The sequence below is a fragment of the Pristiophorus japonicus genome, chromosome 13 (genome assembly GCF_044704955.1).
Source record: "Pristiophorus japonicus isolate sPriJap1 chromosome 13, sPriJap1.hap1, whole genome shotgun sequence".
Classification (NCBI taxonomy): Eukaryota; Metazoa; Chordata; class Chondrichthyes; family Pristiophoridae; genus Pristiophorus; species Pristiophorus japonicus.
The window spans coordinates 110,026,975-110,043,944 of record NC_091989.1 but is presented as its reverse complement, the minus strand read 5'-3'; positions in this window follow the sequence as shown (position 1 = coordinate 110,043,944).

Below are 16,970 nucleotides of genomic sequence, written 5' to 3'. Positions count from 1 at the left end.
GGATCTCCCCACGTGCTTGAGCCTCCTCGATGCAACTAACGGAGTCAGGGCCCAGAGCTGTTTTTAGCGACTCGATGGCATCGACCGCGCGGCGGACGTCGGCCGAATTTAGGCTCCGCGCCAGCGTGTCTGGCGCCATCCAGCCCGCTCCTCCGCCATCGAGCAGGTCCCTGACCCTGGTCACCTCACCAGCCACAGCCCTCTCGTCCGACTGCCACCTAAAACCTCGGTCGTGGAGGTACGGATTCCCGAGCAGCGACTCCTGCAGGACAGCCGCCACTCCAGCCGGTGGAGAGCTGCGCTTGGTGGAGACTTTGTTCCAGACCCTGATGAGTTCCTGGTAAAAGACAGGCAGCTCCTGGAAGGTGGTCCTGACGCCCTCAGAGCTCACAAACAGGAGTTGAGGCCGTGCTGCTGGCGGAAGAAATACATCGCCAGAGCACGCCACCTAGGAGGGGGCTCGACGTAAAGGTATCTCTGCAGGGTCTGAAGACGGAAAGTCGCGAGCTGGGTGCTGACGCACACCAACGACTGACCGCCCTCCCTAAGCGGGAGACTCAAGACCGCGGCAGAGACCCAGTGCTTCCTGTTGTTCCAGAAGAAGTCCACCAGCTTCTTCTGTATCTTGGTGACAAACGCAGGGGGAGGGGTCAAAGTGACCAGCCGGTACCACATCATGGCGGCCACCAGCTGGTTTATGACTAGCGCTCGACCCCTGTAGGACAGCACTCGGAGCAGTCCTGTCCAGCGCCCTAGGTGAGCAGTGACCTTGGCCTCCAGCTCTTGCCAGTTCGTCGGCCAGGCTTCCTCGTCGGGGCTAAGGTAGACTGCCAGATAGAGGAGGTGGGTCGTGCTCCAGGCAAAAGGCCTGAGCTCCTCCGGCAGGGAGTCCACCCGTCACTGACCCACCAGGAGTCCACACCATTTCTCCCAGTTGATCCTGGCGGAGGATGCGGCCGAGTAAATCTCCTGGCACTCACGCATCCTCCGCAGGTCAGCGGGATCCTCTACCGCGAGGAGTACATCATGGGCGTAAGCCGAGAGGACAACCTCCACGCCCGGCCCTTGCAGAGCCAGTCCCATCAACCTCGTCCGCAGGAGGCGCAGGAAAGGCTCCACGCAGATGGAATATAACTGGCCGGACATGGGGCATCCCTGGCGCACCCCTCTCCCAAAGCAAAGGGGCGCCGTCAAGGACCCGTTAACCTTAATCAGACACTCCGCGGCGGCGTACAAAAGTCGGATCCGGGCGACGAAATGCGTCCCGAACCCGAAAGCACGCAGAGTCCCGAACTGATAGTCGTGATCCACCCTGTCGAACGCCTTCTCTTGGTCGAGAGATAGGAAGGCGACCGACAGACCAGCCTCCTGGGAATGCTGGATGAGGTCCCGGACCAGATGGATGTTATCGTGGATTGTCCGGCCCGGGACCGTGTAGGACTGGTCGGGGTGGATCATGTGGTCCAGCACGGCGCCAAGGCGAGCAGACATCGCCCTGGTGAAGATTTTGTAGTCCGTGCTGAGGAGGGAGACCGGGCGCCAGTTCTTAAGAAGGCGGAGATCGCCCTTCTTAGGCAGCAGGACGATGATTGCCCTGCGCCAAGAGAGGGGCATCTCCCCGGTCGCCAGACTTTCCCCCAGGACCCGCGCGTAGTCGCCCCCCAGAACGTCCCAGAACGCCCTGTGGAACTCCACGGTCAGCCCGTCCAGCTTTTCCCCTCGAGAGCCGGTCGAAGGCGCCGGTCAGCTCCGCCAGGCGTAGCGGAGCTTCCAGATTTTCGGCGCCCTCCGGGCCGACCTTCGGCAGGTCCTCCCACAAAACTCTACGCGCTTCCCCGCTGGACGGCTCCGGAGAGAACAGAGCCCCGTAATATTCACGGGCCCTGTTGTTGACGCCCTCCAGATCCAAGACGAGAGAGCCGTCGTCGGCCAGCAGCGTCAAGAGCTGCTTACGGACACTCTGTCTTTTTTCCAGCGAGTAGAAGAAGGGGGAGCCGCGGTCCAGATCCCGCAGGAACCGGATCCGCGACCTCACGAACGCGCCTCGGGACCCGACGAGCTGCAAGTCCTTCAGCACGGCCTTCTTCGCTTTGTACACCGTCCGCAGGGCCGGGTCCTCGACGACTTGACCGAGACGGGACTTCAGGTCGAGCACCTCTTTTTCTAGGCGCCCGACCCTGGCCGCCCGCCTCTTGGTCGACCCCCTCGCGTACTCTTGACAGAAGATGCGGACGTGAGCCTTGCCGACGTCCCACCATAGCCTCAAGGAGGGGAAGCCCCCCTGCTTCCTTCTCCAGTCGGCCCAGAAACGACTTAACGAGTCCTGGAACCGCCCGTCCTCCAGCAGCCGGTTGTTAAAGTGCCAGTACGCGGACCCTGTCCTTGCGCGGAGCGAAGCGAGCTCCGCCCACACCAGGTGGTGGTCCGAACACGGCACCGGCCGCATGGAGGCCGCCGGGACGCAGGAAACATACGCCCGAGACCATCCTATTCCAGGCCTCACCCAAGTAAAGGCGCTGGAGTCGGGGTGGAGATTTCGCCAGACGTCCACCAAGTCGAAGGACCCGACCAGGTCCCTCAACTTCTCGATCGCCGTCACGCTCTGTGGGGCACCAGAGCTGCCCCTCGCCTCGAGGGTGCAGTTAAAATCCCCCCCGAGGACAATGCAGTCGCCGGCGTCGACGGAGCCAAGAAGAGCAGACACCTCTTTGAAGAAGCGCATTTGCTGCGGGCCGGGCTGAGGGGCGTACACGTTCACGAGATGGAGCGGCACGTCCCCCAGGCGAACCGTGACGTGCAGCAAGCGGCCTGGCACGGGCTCCTCGACCCCCAAGATCTCCGGCTGAAAATGCGGGGCCAGCAAGATAGCCACCCCACTAGAAGTGGCGGTGAGGTGGCTCATGTGGACCTCTCCTTGCCATTCCAGGAGCCACGTGGCTTCGTCTCCCGGAACGGTGTGGGTTTCTTGCAGGAAGCACACCGCATATTTCCCCTCCCGCAGGAGCGAAAAATTGTTAAATCTACGGCGTGCCTCTCTGCCGCCGTTGATGTTGAGGCTGGCTATGGTTATATTTCTGACAAAAGCATAGTGCAACCTCTACCTAACCTATTGTGAGGGGGGAGTGGAGTCGTTTGTTGACCTCCACTCCTTCAGCAGCCCAGCGAGGAACCTTTTGAGCCGGCGCAGCTCAAGGCCTTGCGCCTTTGATAAGGGCCCGCCCGCGGCCATGGTTTTAGCGGCGGCGCGGACGGACGCGACGAGCAACCCCGGCTCGGACCATCTTTCCAGGGCCAGATGGGCTCGGTTGCGGCGACCCTGGCTCTGGACCAAAAAGTCCCGGAGTTCCTTTACAGGAATGAGGGGGGTCTCAGCGGCGGGCACGAGGAGATCCACTGCCTCACTGGCGATGGACTCGAGATCTTCTCCCTCGTCCCCCACCGAGACCCCGTCCCCCTCCGGGAGGTCGCCGCCAGCAGCCGGCCCGTCGACCGCACAAGGTACGGCAAACGGCCCGGCCGCTCCATCCGGCCCTGGCTCTGCCCCGATCCCGCTCCCAGGATCGTCGGCAGAGGAGTCCCCACTGGGCTCTTTTAAAAGCGGTGCTGGGTCGGGAAGCGACAGAGGAAGGGGTTCCCCCTCCGCCCCAGGAACCGGGGAACATAGAGAGACCTGGTTTAGGAAATTCTCCAGGTCTACCCAGTCCCCCAGCTCCAAAGTAGGGGGCGAGGGTTGGTGTTCTTCCCCCTCCCCGCCGCCACCCCCCGGCCCAGCGTGTGGATGTATGTTAAAAATGTTTAAATTTTCATTTTCTGCCGAGTCAAGCAAGTCCCGGGGGAAGTTGGATAAAGGCTGGGCGGGCTCAGATTTCGGCCTTTTCGGCCCCGCCCGCCTCAGTCCCCGGGACGCTCGAACCGGCGGCAACGCATTCCTCCACTGGCCCCGTGCCCCCCACGACAGGCAGATCTTCCACGCCATCCCCGGGAGGCAGAGGCTGGGCAGCCTCGACTGCCCCACCCTCCCCGGGGACAGAGTCCTCTTGCCTCCAGGGCAGTTAGGGGCCGCTGGCAGGGGACGCGGGACACGCATCGGGCACCGACTCCTCCGCAGGGGGATGTTGTTCCCCCTCCGCCTCATTGGAGCAGCGCCTCCTTTTGTTCCTGGGGATGCGCGGAGGCAGGGAGACCTCCATGTCTGCCGAGGCCTCCCGCTCCACTCACCCCTTTTTCTTATCTTGCCCGCGCCCGAGCCCCTCTGCAGTATTGGTCAAGGGCTCGGGCACGGGCTCAGGGCACCCCGCGCTCGCCGATGACTGGGTTGGGCTGAGCGCGGTGATCAAACTGTCTGGCGCACTGAGGGGACCCGCCTCGAGATGTTTCGCCTTCCTCCGCGCCTTCTTTCCGATCGGACGCTCTCCCTCCCCCCCGCCGGAGGCCGTGAAAACAAAGGCCCCCGACGATGCCCGCGCACCCACAGCTCCCGGCATGCGGACGCTACTAGGGGGAGGGGTGGCGGCGGCGCCAGCCTTGGCCGCCTTCGGTGGTTTGGCGGCTTTGGAGGCGGGGCAGTTCTTACGAACAAGCGCCACCTCCCTACAGGCATGGCACCGCACGCCATCCGACGTCCAGAAGACGCGGTAGGCAGTCCCCTTGTGCACCAGATTAAAACTACCCTTTGTCGTCTCCTCCCGCGCCAGCCGGACAAAGAGCTGGCGGCGGAAGGAGAAGACGTGGCGCAGGCTGTTCTCCCTGAGGCCGAGCGGTATGGGGTTGATCCCCGACCTTACCTCCCCCAGTTGGTGTAGGTGAGGGAGGAGGAGCTCAGCGGGAACAAAGGGCGGGACGTTAGAAAGGATGACCCTCTGCGCGATGGCCTCGAGAGGGTCCACCGGCAGGAACGTCCTGCCCACCGTGAGCCCCTTTTCAAGGGCCAGGGATACCGCCCGCTCCGACCCCAGGAAGAATACTGCCTTCCCAGACATCTTGGAGGCTGCGACAATGGCCGAGGGGCCGACTACCCCAGCCATCGCCCGCACGGACTCCTCGATGCTCATTGTGGGGTGAGTGTAGCTCTTGACCCCGTGTTTTTTTGTTATAAGTCTGAATGGTGGCAGGGCAGCAGGAGGCGCAGTGGATGTGGACGCCGCCTGCGCGTACGTCTTAGCTGGCCCTGCCACCGGCGTGGATGGGGTCGCCATCACGAGGACCCTTTAAGGGCTACACCCACCCCAAAGTCACAGGCCTTAATGTTCTTAAATTGGCCTCGTTTAAATGTATGAGCAGAGGAGCTCACAATGAGGCACACCTCTCCCCTAGTTGACAATTGGGGAGGGACCTTGCCCCCTCTGCTCAGTTGTCTTGATTGTTTTTTTAATTCGGAGGAAAGGGCTCTCAGAGAGAGAGGGGAGAGACAGAGAGAGAGAGAAAGAGTGTGGGGGGGCGGGAAAGAGGGAAACTGTGAGGGCAGGTCTCCCCTCACAGCGATGGGTGGGTGTTTCTTGGGGTGCACCCCCCAGATGGCAAAAAAACACAGTCTTTGTAGATGGTCTTCGGGTGGGGGGAGAAGATGTCTTCACCTGGGGCAGCTGGAGCCACCCAGGCACACACTCCCAACGATGTTAAATAGGGTGATTAGTAATACTTCAGCCAGGTAGCTCCAGCTATCCCAGGCTAGGCAATGGGGGAGGGGTGCTTCAGTGGTGTGTGGGGTCCAACTGTAAGCAAGACCCCCACACACACTTCCACACACACACACCCCCCACGATGTTCCGGGCCTCGAAGAAATCTTCTTTTCTCCCCCCACCGATACAACAAAGTCTTTCGGGGAATGCACCAATACACCCACCTTTTGATGATGAAGTCTTTCCCTCCTTCCACACTGGATAGTTGTTGTTCTTTTCCCCCTCTCTCCAACTCTTTGTAGAAGTAATGAAGTTGTTGAATTTTCTGCTCTCCTCCTCTCCCTCTGGATGAATTGGAATTGTAGTAAGCCCCTTCCTCCTCTTCCTGGGCTGTTTCACAGGTCTCACAAAGGCCTTCCAGGCAGGAGCAACAGCAGCAAGCTCCTTCCCTCACTGCTCCAGGTTCCAAATGATCAGGCCATGCCTCCAAAGCTCCACCATTGTCCACAGATACCTGAAAGTCGCAGGCCATGTGGATATGGTGGTTAACAAGGCATACGGAATGCTTGCCTTTATTGGCCAAGGCATAGAATATGAGCAGGGAGGTTATGCTTAAATTGTATACTACTTTGGTTAGGCCACAGCTGGAGTACAGCGTGCAGTTCTGATCGCCGTATTATAGGAAAGACGTGATTGCACTAGAGAGAGTGCAGAGGAGATTTACTTGGATGCTGCCTGGAATGGAGAATCTTAGTTATGAGGACAGATTGGATAGGCTGGGTTTGTTCTCAGGAGAACAGAAGAGGTTGAGAGGAGCCCTTATTGAGGTATAGAAAATATTGAGGGGCCTGGACATAGTGGATAGTAAGGGTCTATTTCCATTGGTTGAGGGGGCTATTATGAGGGGGCATAATTTTAAGGTTGTTGGTGGAAGGTTTATAGGGGATTTGAGGGGAGGGGCTTCTTTACGCAGAGGGTTGTAGGGATCTGGAACTCGCTGCCTGGAAGAGTGGTGGAGGCAGAAACCCTCACCACTTTTAAGAGATGGTTGGACGGGTACTTGAAGTGCCGTAACCTGCAGGGCTGGGTGTTCTTTGCCTTTCTGTTATTGTTCATGGGTTTGCATGTAACCTTTAGGGCTGCTGAAGAAGGGCTGTTCAGCTCTTTGTCGGCCGACGCGGATACGATGGGCCGAAATGTCCTTCTTCTGCTCTGTAAATTTCTAGGTTTCTATGTTTCTAGTAACGGACGCTTACTCTAAACGGATTGAATGTGTAATCATTTCATCCTGCACGTCCACTGCTACCATTGAAAGCCTCCGGGCCATGTTCGCCACCCATGGCTTGCCCAACATCCTTGTCAGTGACAATGGACTGTGTTTCACCAGCTCAGAATTCAACGTGTTTGTGACCCACAATGGCATTAAGCATGTCAGGTCTGCCCCGTTGAAGCCCGCATCCAATGGTCAAGCGGAACAGGCAGTCCAAACTATCAAGCAGAGCTTCAAATGCGTGACAGACGGCTCCTTGCAGACCCGCTTATCTCAGGTTCTGCTCAGAAACATAGAAACATAGAAACATAGAAATTAGGTGCAGGAGTAGGCCATTCGGCCCTTCGAGCCTGCACCGCATTCAATAAGATCATGGCTGATCATTCCCTCAGTACCCCTTTCCTGCTTTGTCTCCAAACCCTTGATCCCCTTAGCCGTAAGGGCTATATCGTACTCCCTCTTGAATATATCCGATGAACTGGCATCAACAACTCTCTGCGGCAGGAAATTCCACAGTTTAACAACTCTCTGAGTGAAGAGGTTTCTCCTCATCTCAGTCCTAAATGGCCTACCCCTTATCCTAAGACTATGTCCCCTGGTTCTGGACTTCCCCAACATCGGGAACATTCTTCCCGCATCTAACCTGTCCAGTCCCGTCAGAATCTTATAGATTTCTAAGAGATCCCCTCTCATCCTTCTAAACTCCAGTGAATAAAGGCCCAGTTGATTCAGTCTCTCCTCATATGACAGTCCAACCATCCCTGGAATTAGTCTGGTGAACCTTCGCTGCACTCCGTCAATAGCAAGAACGTCCTTCCTCAGATTAGGAGACCAAAACTGAACACAATATTCCAGGTGAGGCCTCACTAAGGCCCTGTACAACTGCAGTAAGACCTCCCTGCTCCTATACTCAAATCCCCTAGCTATGAAGGCCAACATACCATTTGCCTTCTTCACCGCCTTATATCTGCATACCAACTTTCAATGACTGATGTACCATGACACCCAGGTCTCATTGCACCTCCCCTTTTCTTAATCTGCCACTATTCAGATAATATTCTGCCTTCGTTTTTTTGCCCCCAAAATGGATAACCTCACAGTTATCCACATTATACTGCATCTGCCATGAATTTGCCCACTCACCTAACCTGTCCAAGTCACCCTGCAGCCTCTTAACATCCCCCTCACAGCTCACACCACCACCCAGTTTCATGTCATCTGCAAACTTGGAGATATTACACTCAATTCCTTCATCGAAATCGTTAATGTATATTGTAAAGAGCTGGGGTCCCAGCATTGAGCCCTGCGGCACTCCATTAGTCACTGCCTGCCATTCTGAAAAAGACCCGTTTATCCCGACTCTCTGCTTCCTGTCTGCCAACCAGTTCTCTATCCACGTCAGTACATTACTCCCAATACCATGCGCTTTGATTTTGCACACCAATCTCTTGTGCGGGACCTTGTCAAAAGCCTTTTGAAAGTCCAAATACACCACATCCACTGGTTCTCCCTTGTCCACTCTGCTAGTTAAATCCTCAAAAAATTCCAGAAGATTCGTCAAGCATGATTTTCCTTTCATAAAACCATGCTGACTTGGACCGATCCTATCACTGCTAGGGCCACTTCCTTAAGACTATCAGGCCCCGGGGATTTATCGGCCTTCAATACCATCATTTTCTCTAACACAATTTCCCGCCTAATAAGGATATCCTTCAGTTCCTCCTTCTCACTGGACCCACTGTCCCCTAGTACATTCGGAAAGTTATTTGTGTCTTCCTTTGTGAAGACAGAACCAAAGTATTTGTTCAATTGGTCTGCCATTTCTTTGCTCCCCATTATAAATTCACTTGAATCCGACTGCAAGGGACCTATATTTGTCTTCACTCATCTTTTTCTCTTCACATATCTATAGAAGCTTTTGCAGTCATTTTTAATGTTCCCTGCAAGCTTCCTCTCGTACTTTATTTTCCCCCTCTTAATTAAACCCTTAATCCTCCTCTGTTGAATTCTAAATTTCTCCCAGTCCTAAGGTTTATTACTTTTTCTAGCCAATTTATAATCCTCTTCCTTGGTTTTAACACTATCCTTAATTTCCCTTGTTAGCCACGGTTGAGCCACCTTCCCCGTTTTATTTTTACTCCAGACAGGGATGTACAATTGCTGAAGTTCATCCATGTGATCTTTAAATGTTTGCCATTGCCTATCCACCGTCAACCCTTTAAGTATCCTTTGCCAGTCTATTCTAGCCAATTCACTCCTCAAATCATCGAAGTTACCTTTCCTTAAGTTCAGGACCCTAGTTTCTGAATTAACTGTGTCACTCTCCATCTGAATAAAGAATAAAGAATAATGAATTATGGTCACTCTTCCCCAAGGGGCCTCGCACAACAAGATTGCTAATTAGTCCCTTCTCATTACACATCATCCAGTCTAGGATGGCCAGCTCTTTAGTTGGTTCCTCGACATATTGGTCTAGAAAACCATCCCTAATACACTCCAGGAAATCCTCCTCCACCACATTGCTACCAGTTTGGTTAGCCCACTCAATATGTAGATTAAAGTCGCCCATGATAACTGCTGTACACATCCCTTATTTCTTGTTTGATGCTGTCCCCAACCTCACTACTACTGTTTGGTGGTCTGTACACAACTCCCACTAGCGTTTTCTGCCCTTTGGTATTCCGCAGCTCTATCCATACCGATTCCACAGCATCCAGGCTAATGTCCTTCCTTACTATTGCATTAATTTCCTCTTTAACCAGCAATGCAACCCCGCCTCCTTTTCCTCTCTGCCTATCCTTCCTAAATGTTGAATACCCCTGGATGTTGAGTTCCCAGCCTTGGTCACCCTGGAGCCATGTCTCCGTGATGCCAATTACATCATATGCATTAACTGCTGTCTGCGTAGTTAATTCGTCTACCTTATTCCGAATACTCCTCGCATTGAGGCACAGAGCCTTCAGGCTTGTCTTTTTAACACACTTTGCCCCTTTAGAATTTTGATGTAATGTGGCCCTTTTTGTTTTTTGCCTTGGGTTTCTCTGCCCTCCACTTGTACTATTCTCCTTTCTATCTTTTGCTTCTGCCTCCATTTTATTTCCCTCCGTCTCCCTGCATAGGCTCCCATCCCCCTGCCTTGTTAGTTTAACTCCTCCCCAACAGCACTAGCAAACACTCCCCCTGGGACATTGGTTCCAGTCCTGCCCAAATGCAGACCATCCGGTTTGTACTGGTCTCACCTTCCTCAGAACCGGTTCCAATGTCCCAGGAATTTGAATGCCTCCCTTTTGCACCACTCCTCAAACCACATATTCATCTGAGCTATCCTGCGATTCCTACTCTGACTAGCACGTGGCACTGGTAGCAATCCTGAAATTACTATTTTTGAGGTCCTACTTTTTAATTTAGCTCCTAGCTCCCTAAATTCGTCTCGTAGGACCTCATCCCATTTTTTACCTATATCGTTGGCACATATATGCACCACGACAACTGGCTGTTCACCCTCCCTTTTCAGAATGTCCTGCACCCGCTCCGAGACATCCTTGACCCTTGCACCAGGGAGGCAACATACCATCCTGGAGTCTCGGTTGCAATTGAATCCCCTATCACTATAGCTCTCCCACTCTTTTTCCTGCCCTCTTGTGCAGCAGAGCTACCCACGGTGTCATGAACTTGGCTGCTGCTGCCCTCCCCTGATGAATCATCCCCCTCAACAGTACCCAAAGCGGTGTATCTGTTTTGCAGGGGGATGACTGCAGGGGACCCCTGCACTACCTTCCTTGCACTGCTCTTCCTGTTGGTCACCTATTTACTATCTGGTTGTGTACCCTTTACCTGCGGTGAGACCAACTTGCTAAACGTGCTTTTCTTGTCATTCTCAGCATCGTGCATGCTCCAGAGTGAATCCACCCGCAGCTTCAGTGCCGCAATGCGGTCCGTCAGGAGCTGGAGGCGGATGCACTTCCCGCACACGTAATCGTCAGGGACACCGGAAGTGTCCCTGACTTCCCACATGGTACAGGAGAAGCATAACACGTGTCCGAGCTGTCCTGCCATGACTTAACCCTTCGATAAACTTAATTTGGCAACAGCAATGCTAAATGTTACTAACTGATATAGAAAAGAAAAAGAAAAACTACTTACCAATCACCAGCCAATCACACCCCCTTGGCTGTGACGTCACCTTTCGATGGCGGTGTGAGCTGTGAGGAGGAGGCTAAGAGGCTGCAAGGTGACTTGGACAGGTTAGGTGAGTATACTGCATCTGTCATGCATTTGCCCAATGTAAATAAATGTGAGGTTATCCACTTTGGTGGCAAAAACAGGAAGGCAGAATATTGTCTGAATGGTGACAGATTAGGAAAAGGGGAGGTGCAACGAGACCTGGGTGTCATGGTACCTCAGTCATTGAAAGTTGGCATGCAGGTACACCAGGCATTGAAGAAGGCAAATAGCATGTTGGCCTTCATAGCGAGAGGATTTGAGTATCGGAGCAGGGAGGTCTTATTGCAGTTGAACATGGCCTTGGTGAGGTCACACCTTGAATATTGTGTGCAATTTTGGTCTCCTAATCTGAGGGAGGACATTCTTGCTGTTGAGGGTGTGTAGCGAAGGATCACCACACCGATTCCCAGGATGGCAGGACTGACATATGAAGAAATACTGGATCGACTAGGCTTATTTTCACTGGAATTTAGAAGAATGAGAGGAGATTTCATAGAAACATATAAAATTCTGACGGGATTGGACAGGTTAGATGCAGGAAGAATGTTCTTGATGTTGGGGAAGTCCAGAACCAGGGGTCACAGTCGAAGGATAAGGGGTAAGCCATTTAGGACCGAGATGAGGAGAAACTTCTTCGCTCAGAGAATTGTGAACATGTGGAATTCTCTACCACAGAAAGTTGTTGAGGCCAGTTCGTTATATATATTCAAAAGAGAGTTAGATGTGGTCTTTACAGCTAAAGGGATCAAGGGGTATAGAGAGAAACCAGGAATGGGGTACTAAAGTTGCATGATCAGCCATGATCATATTGAATGGTGGTGAAGGGTCGAAGGGCCAAATGGCCTACTCCTGCACCTATTTTCTATGTTTCTATGCCCTGGATGGTGTCGAACTTCTTGTGTGTTATTAGAGCTGGACTCTTCCACGCAAGTGGAGAGTATTCCATCACACTCCTGACTTGTGCCTTTTAGATGGTGGAAAGGCTTTGGGGAGTCATCGCAGAATACCCAACCTCTGACCTCCTCTAGCTTGTTGCCACAGTATTTATATGGCTGGTCCAGTTAAGTTTCTGGTCAATGGTGACCCCGAGGATGTTGATAGTGGGGGGATTCGGCGATGGTATTGCCCTTGACTATCAAGGGGCGATGGTTAGACTCTCGATTGTTGAAGATGGTCATTGCCTGGCACTTGTGTGGCACGAATGTTACTCGCCACTTATCAGCCCAAGCCTGAATGACTTCCAGGTCTTGCTGCATGCGGGCATGTACTGCTCCATTATCTGAGAAGTTGCGAATGGCTCTGAACACTGTGCAGTCATCAGCAAACATCTCCACTTCTGACCTTATCATGGACAGATGGTCATTGGTGAAGCAGCTGAAGATGGTTGGGCCTTGGACACTGCCCAGAGAAGTCCTGCAGTGATGTCCTGTGGCTGGGATGATTGACCTCCAACCACCACAAACATCATTCTTTGTGCTAGGTATGACTTCAGCCAGTGGAGAGTTTCCCCCCTGATTCACATTGACTTCAGTTTTACTAGGGCTCCTTGATGCCACACTCGGTCAAATGCTGCCTTGATGACAAGGGTAGTCACTCTCACCTCACCTCTGGAATTCAGCTCTTTTGTCCATGTTTGGACCAAAGCTGTAATGAGGTCTGGTGCCGAGTGGTCCTGGAGGAACTCAAACTGGACATCAGTGAGCAAGTTATTGGTGAGTAAGTGCCGCTTGATAGCACTGTTGATGACACCTTCCAACACTTTGCTGATGATTGACAGTAGACTGATGGGGCGGTAATTGGCCGGATTGGATTTGTCCTGCTTTTTGTGGACAGGACATACCTGGGCAGTTTTCCACATTGTCGGTTAGATGCCAATGTTGTAACTTTACTGAAACAGCTTCGCTAGAGACGCGGCTAGTTCTAGAGCACAAGCCTTCAACACAACAGCCAGGATATTGTCAGGCCCATAGCCTTTGCTGTACCCAGTGTGCTCAGCCATTTCTTGATATCACACGGAGTGAATCGAATTGGCTGAAGACTGGCTTCTGTGATGGGGACCTTAGGTGGAGGCCAATATGGATCATCCACTTGGCACCTGGCTAAAGATGGTTGTAAACGCTTCAGTCTTGTCTTTTGCACTCACGAGCTGGGCTCCATCATCATTGAGGATGGGAATATTCATGGAGCCTCCTCCTCCCGTTACTTGTTGAATGATCCACCAACATTCACGACATGTGGCAGACTATGGAGCTTTGATCTGATCCGTTGGTTGTGGGATCTCTTAGCCTTGCCTATAGCATGCTGCTTCTGCTTTTTAGCATGCATGTAGGCCTGTGTTGCAGCTTCCCCAGGTTGGCACATCATTTTTAGGTTCACCTCCTGGCATGTCCTGCTACACTCTTCATTGAACCAGGGTCATGTTAGAGTGGATGAGACCTGGTTTGAGCAAGAAATGGGCCCAGTACGTCAAACGGCCTGTCCAACTCTATGCTTTAAGTTCTTAAGTGAAGATATTGTTTTTGTGTCCAAGAAGCAAGATAAAATGAGACAGATTGGAGGAAAAGAATATGGTTCACAAAACTGGCACTTTGGGATGGTATCCAATGAGACAACATGGGCAACATCCAAGAGAATAGAATCGCCGAACTTTGGGGAACATGTTGTACCTGAAAAAGACAAAGTAGCGCACCTGTCACAATGGTCAGACATTGCCTTCTGATTCTTACCATTATGCGAGGGACTAGATTGTCTTCTGTGGCAGCTTTACTGCGTGAAGTGCAGTGGAATCCCAATTTTCCTCAGTGTACCGTTATCAAATATTCATGCTGGCCACCTGGTACTAATAGCACACTCTATAGGGTATCCACCATTCTTGGGGGAGGAATTTCCAGTGCTGCTACAGCAAGTGGAAGGGTCAAGGAAGCCAGTTTTTTGTAACAATCTGGTTTACACAACTATCTGAGGCTGCTGCTTCTTCAGGGCACTGAACCCACAAACCTTAATGTTCGTCAGATAAGGTGTTATTGCCTGTAATCCAACAATGGTAGGCCGAGCTGCTTGGCTCCGAGGAAAGGAGTTATATCATGGCTACACCATAGAAACAGACCATTTGGCCCAACTGGCCTATGCCAGCATTTATGCTCCACACATGAGCCTCTCCAACCCTCTTCATCTTACCCTATCAGCATACCCTTTTATTCTTTTCTCCCTCATGCTTATCTATGCTATTTGCCTCAACTACTTGTTGTAGCATGTTTCACATTCTAACCACTCTTGGCAAAGAATTTTCTCCTGAATTCCTTATTGGATTTATTAGTGAATAAGTTGTATTTATGGCCCATAGTTTTTGAGTCCCCTACAAGTAGAAACATCTTCTCACCCTATCAAACTCCTTCATTATTTTACGGACCTCTATCAGGTCACTCCTCAGCCTAGAGAAAAGAGCCCCAGCCTTTCCTGATGAGTACATCCTCTCAGTTCTGGTATCATCCTTGTAAATGTTTTTGTAGCTTCTCTGATGCCGCTATATCCTCACAATATGGAGACCAGAGCACTGCGCAGTACTCGAAATGTGATCTAACCAAGGTTCTATACAAGTTGAACATAACTTCCCTGCTTTTCAGTTCTCTCTCTCTAGAAATAAACCCCAGTGATTGGTTTGCTTTTTTAATGCCCTATTAACCTGCATTGCTACTTTTAGTGATTGTTGTGTATTTGTGCCCCTCGATCCCTTTGCTCCTCAACTCCATTTAGACTCTTATTATCCAAGCAGTATGTGGCCTCCTTATTCTTCCTGCCAAAATGCATCACCTCAGATTTAACTATATTAAAATTAATTTTCCAATTAAACACCTATTCTGCAAGTTTATTAATGTCTTCTTGCATTTGTAACAATCTTTTTATTGACTACAACACCCCCCTGCCAATTTGGTGGCATCCACAAATTTAGAAATTGTACTTCCGATTCCTGGGTCCAAATGATCAATGTAAATGGTGAAAAACAGCGGCCCCAGCACCGATCCCTGTGGAACACCACTCCCCCCGCCCCCCCCTTTTGCCAGTCTCAGTAGCTATCCTTAATCCCTACTCTCTGTTTTCTGTTTTGTAGCCAGAAAGGCTGACAAAGTACATGATTCAGGCTTTGTGAAAGGAGGTGACCTTGTCAATGAGTGTCTCCACATAGCATATCATCAGAAGAAAGCACATAGGTTGAAACTAGTAGTGTGATCTGTTTACAAATCAAATACAAAACAGTAAGGCACAGCAAGTTATTGAATGTTTTACTTGTATTATACAATTAAGATCACAAGGCATTAAAATACCCTTTATTACCCCATAGAACTTATTTCCTACACATTAGTAAGCAACAGGACTATTGAATGAAATGGTCTTCAGTAGACCTTCATAGCATAAAATTGGTACATGAAACTGCAATCTCAAGCATGATATAAATGTCCAATCTAGAGGAGTTTAGATAAAAACTGAGAAACTCAGGTTGTGATTTGTTGTCAGGGTATAACTTATAACTATGCCTTTTGCAGTTTACGGGCATCCTGTGAGCACAACAAAACTCTAACATTGTGGGGAAAGGTTTTCATATCAGGATATTAGTGTCTTCCTGCAAAAACATCCTTTCATGGCTCAACCATCAGAGTAAGTTCGGACGAAAGGTCATCGACCTGAAACGTTAACTGTGTTTCTCTCTCCACAGATGCTGCCTGACCTGCTGAGTATATCCAGCATTTTCTGTTTTTATTACAGATTTCCAGCATCAGCGGTATTTTGCTTTTGTATCAGAGTCATTAAATTTGTCTGTTAAGTTGAATGAGTTCAAAACAACTAGCCCTAGTCATTGAGAAACTGCCCTAGCCATTGAGAAACTAGTACTAGCCATTGAGAAACTAGTTCTAGCCATTGAGAAACTGGTCCTAGCCATTGAGAAACCAGTCCTAGCCATTGAGAAACCAGTTTTAGCCATTGAGAAACTGGTCCTAGTCATTGAGAAACTGGTCCTAGTCATTGAGAAACTAGTTCTAGCCATTGAGAAACTAGTTCTAGCCATTGAGAAACCAGTCCTAGCCATTGAGAAACCGGTCCTAGCCATTGAGAAACTAGTACTAGCCATTGAGAAACTGGTCCTAGCTATTGAGAAACCAGTCCTAGCCATTGAGAAACCAGTGTTAGCCATTGAGAAACTGGTCCTAGTCATTGAGAAACTGGTCCTAGTCATTGAGAAACTGGTCCTAGTCATTGAGAAACTAGTTCTAGCCATTGAGAAACTAGCTCTAGCCATTGAGAAACCGGTCCTAGCCATTGAGAAACTAGTTCTAGCCATTGAGAAACTAGTTCTAGCCATTGAGAAACCAGTCCTAGCCATTGAGAAACCAGTCCTAGCCATTGAGAAACTAGTTCTAGCCATTGATAAACCGGTCCTAGCCATTGAGAAACCGGTCCTAGCCATTGAGAAACTGGTCCTAGTCATTGAGAAACTGGTCCTAGTCATTGAGAAACTAGTTCTAGCCATTGAGAAACTAGTTCTAGCCATTGAGAAACCAGTCCTAGCCATTGAGAAACCGGTCCTAGCCATTGAGAAACTAGTACTAGCCATTGAGAAACTGGTCCTAGCCATTGAGAAACCAGTCCTAGCCATTGAGAAACCAGTTTTAGCCATTGAGAAACTGGTCCTAGTCATTGAGAAACTGGTCCTAGTCATTGAGAAACTGGTCCTAGTCATTGAGAAACTAGTTCTAGCCATTGAGAAACTAGCTCTAGCCATTGAGAAACCGGTCCTAGCCATTGAGAAACTAGTTCTAGCCATTGAGAAACTAGTTCTAGCCATTGAGAAACCGGTCCTAGCC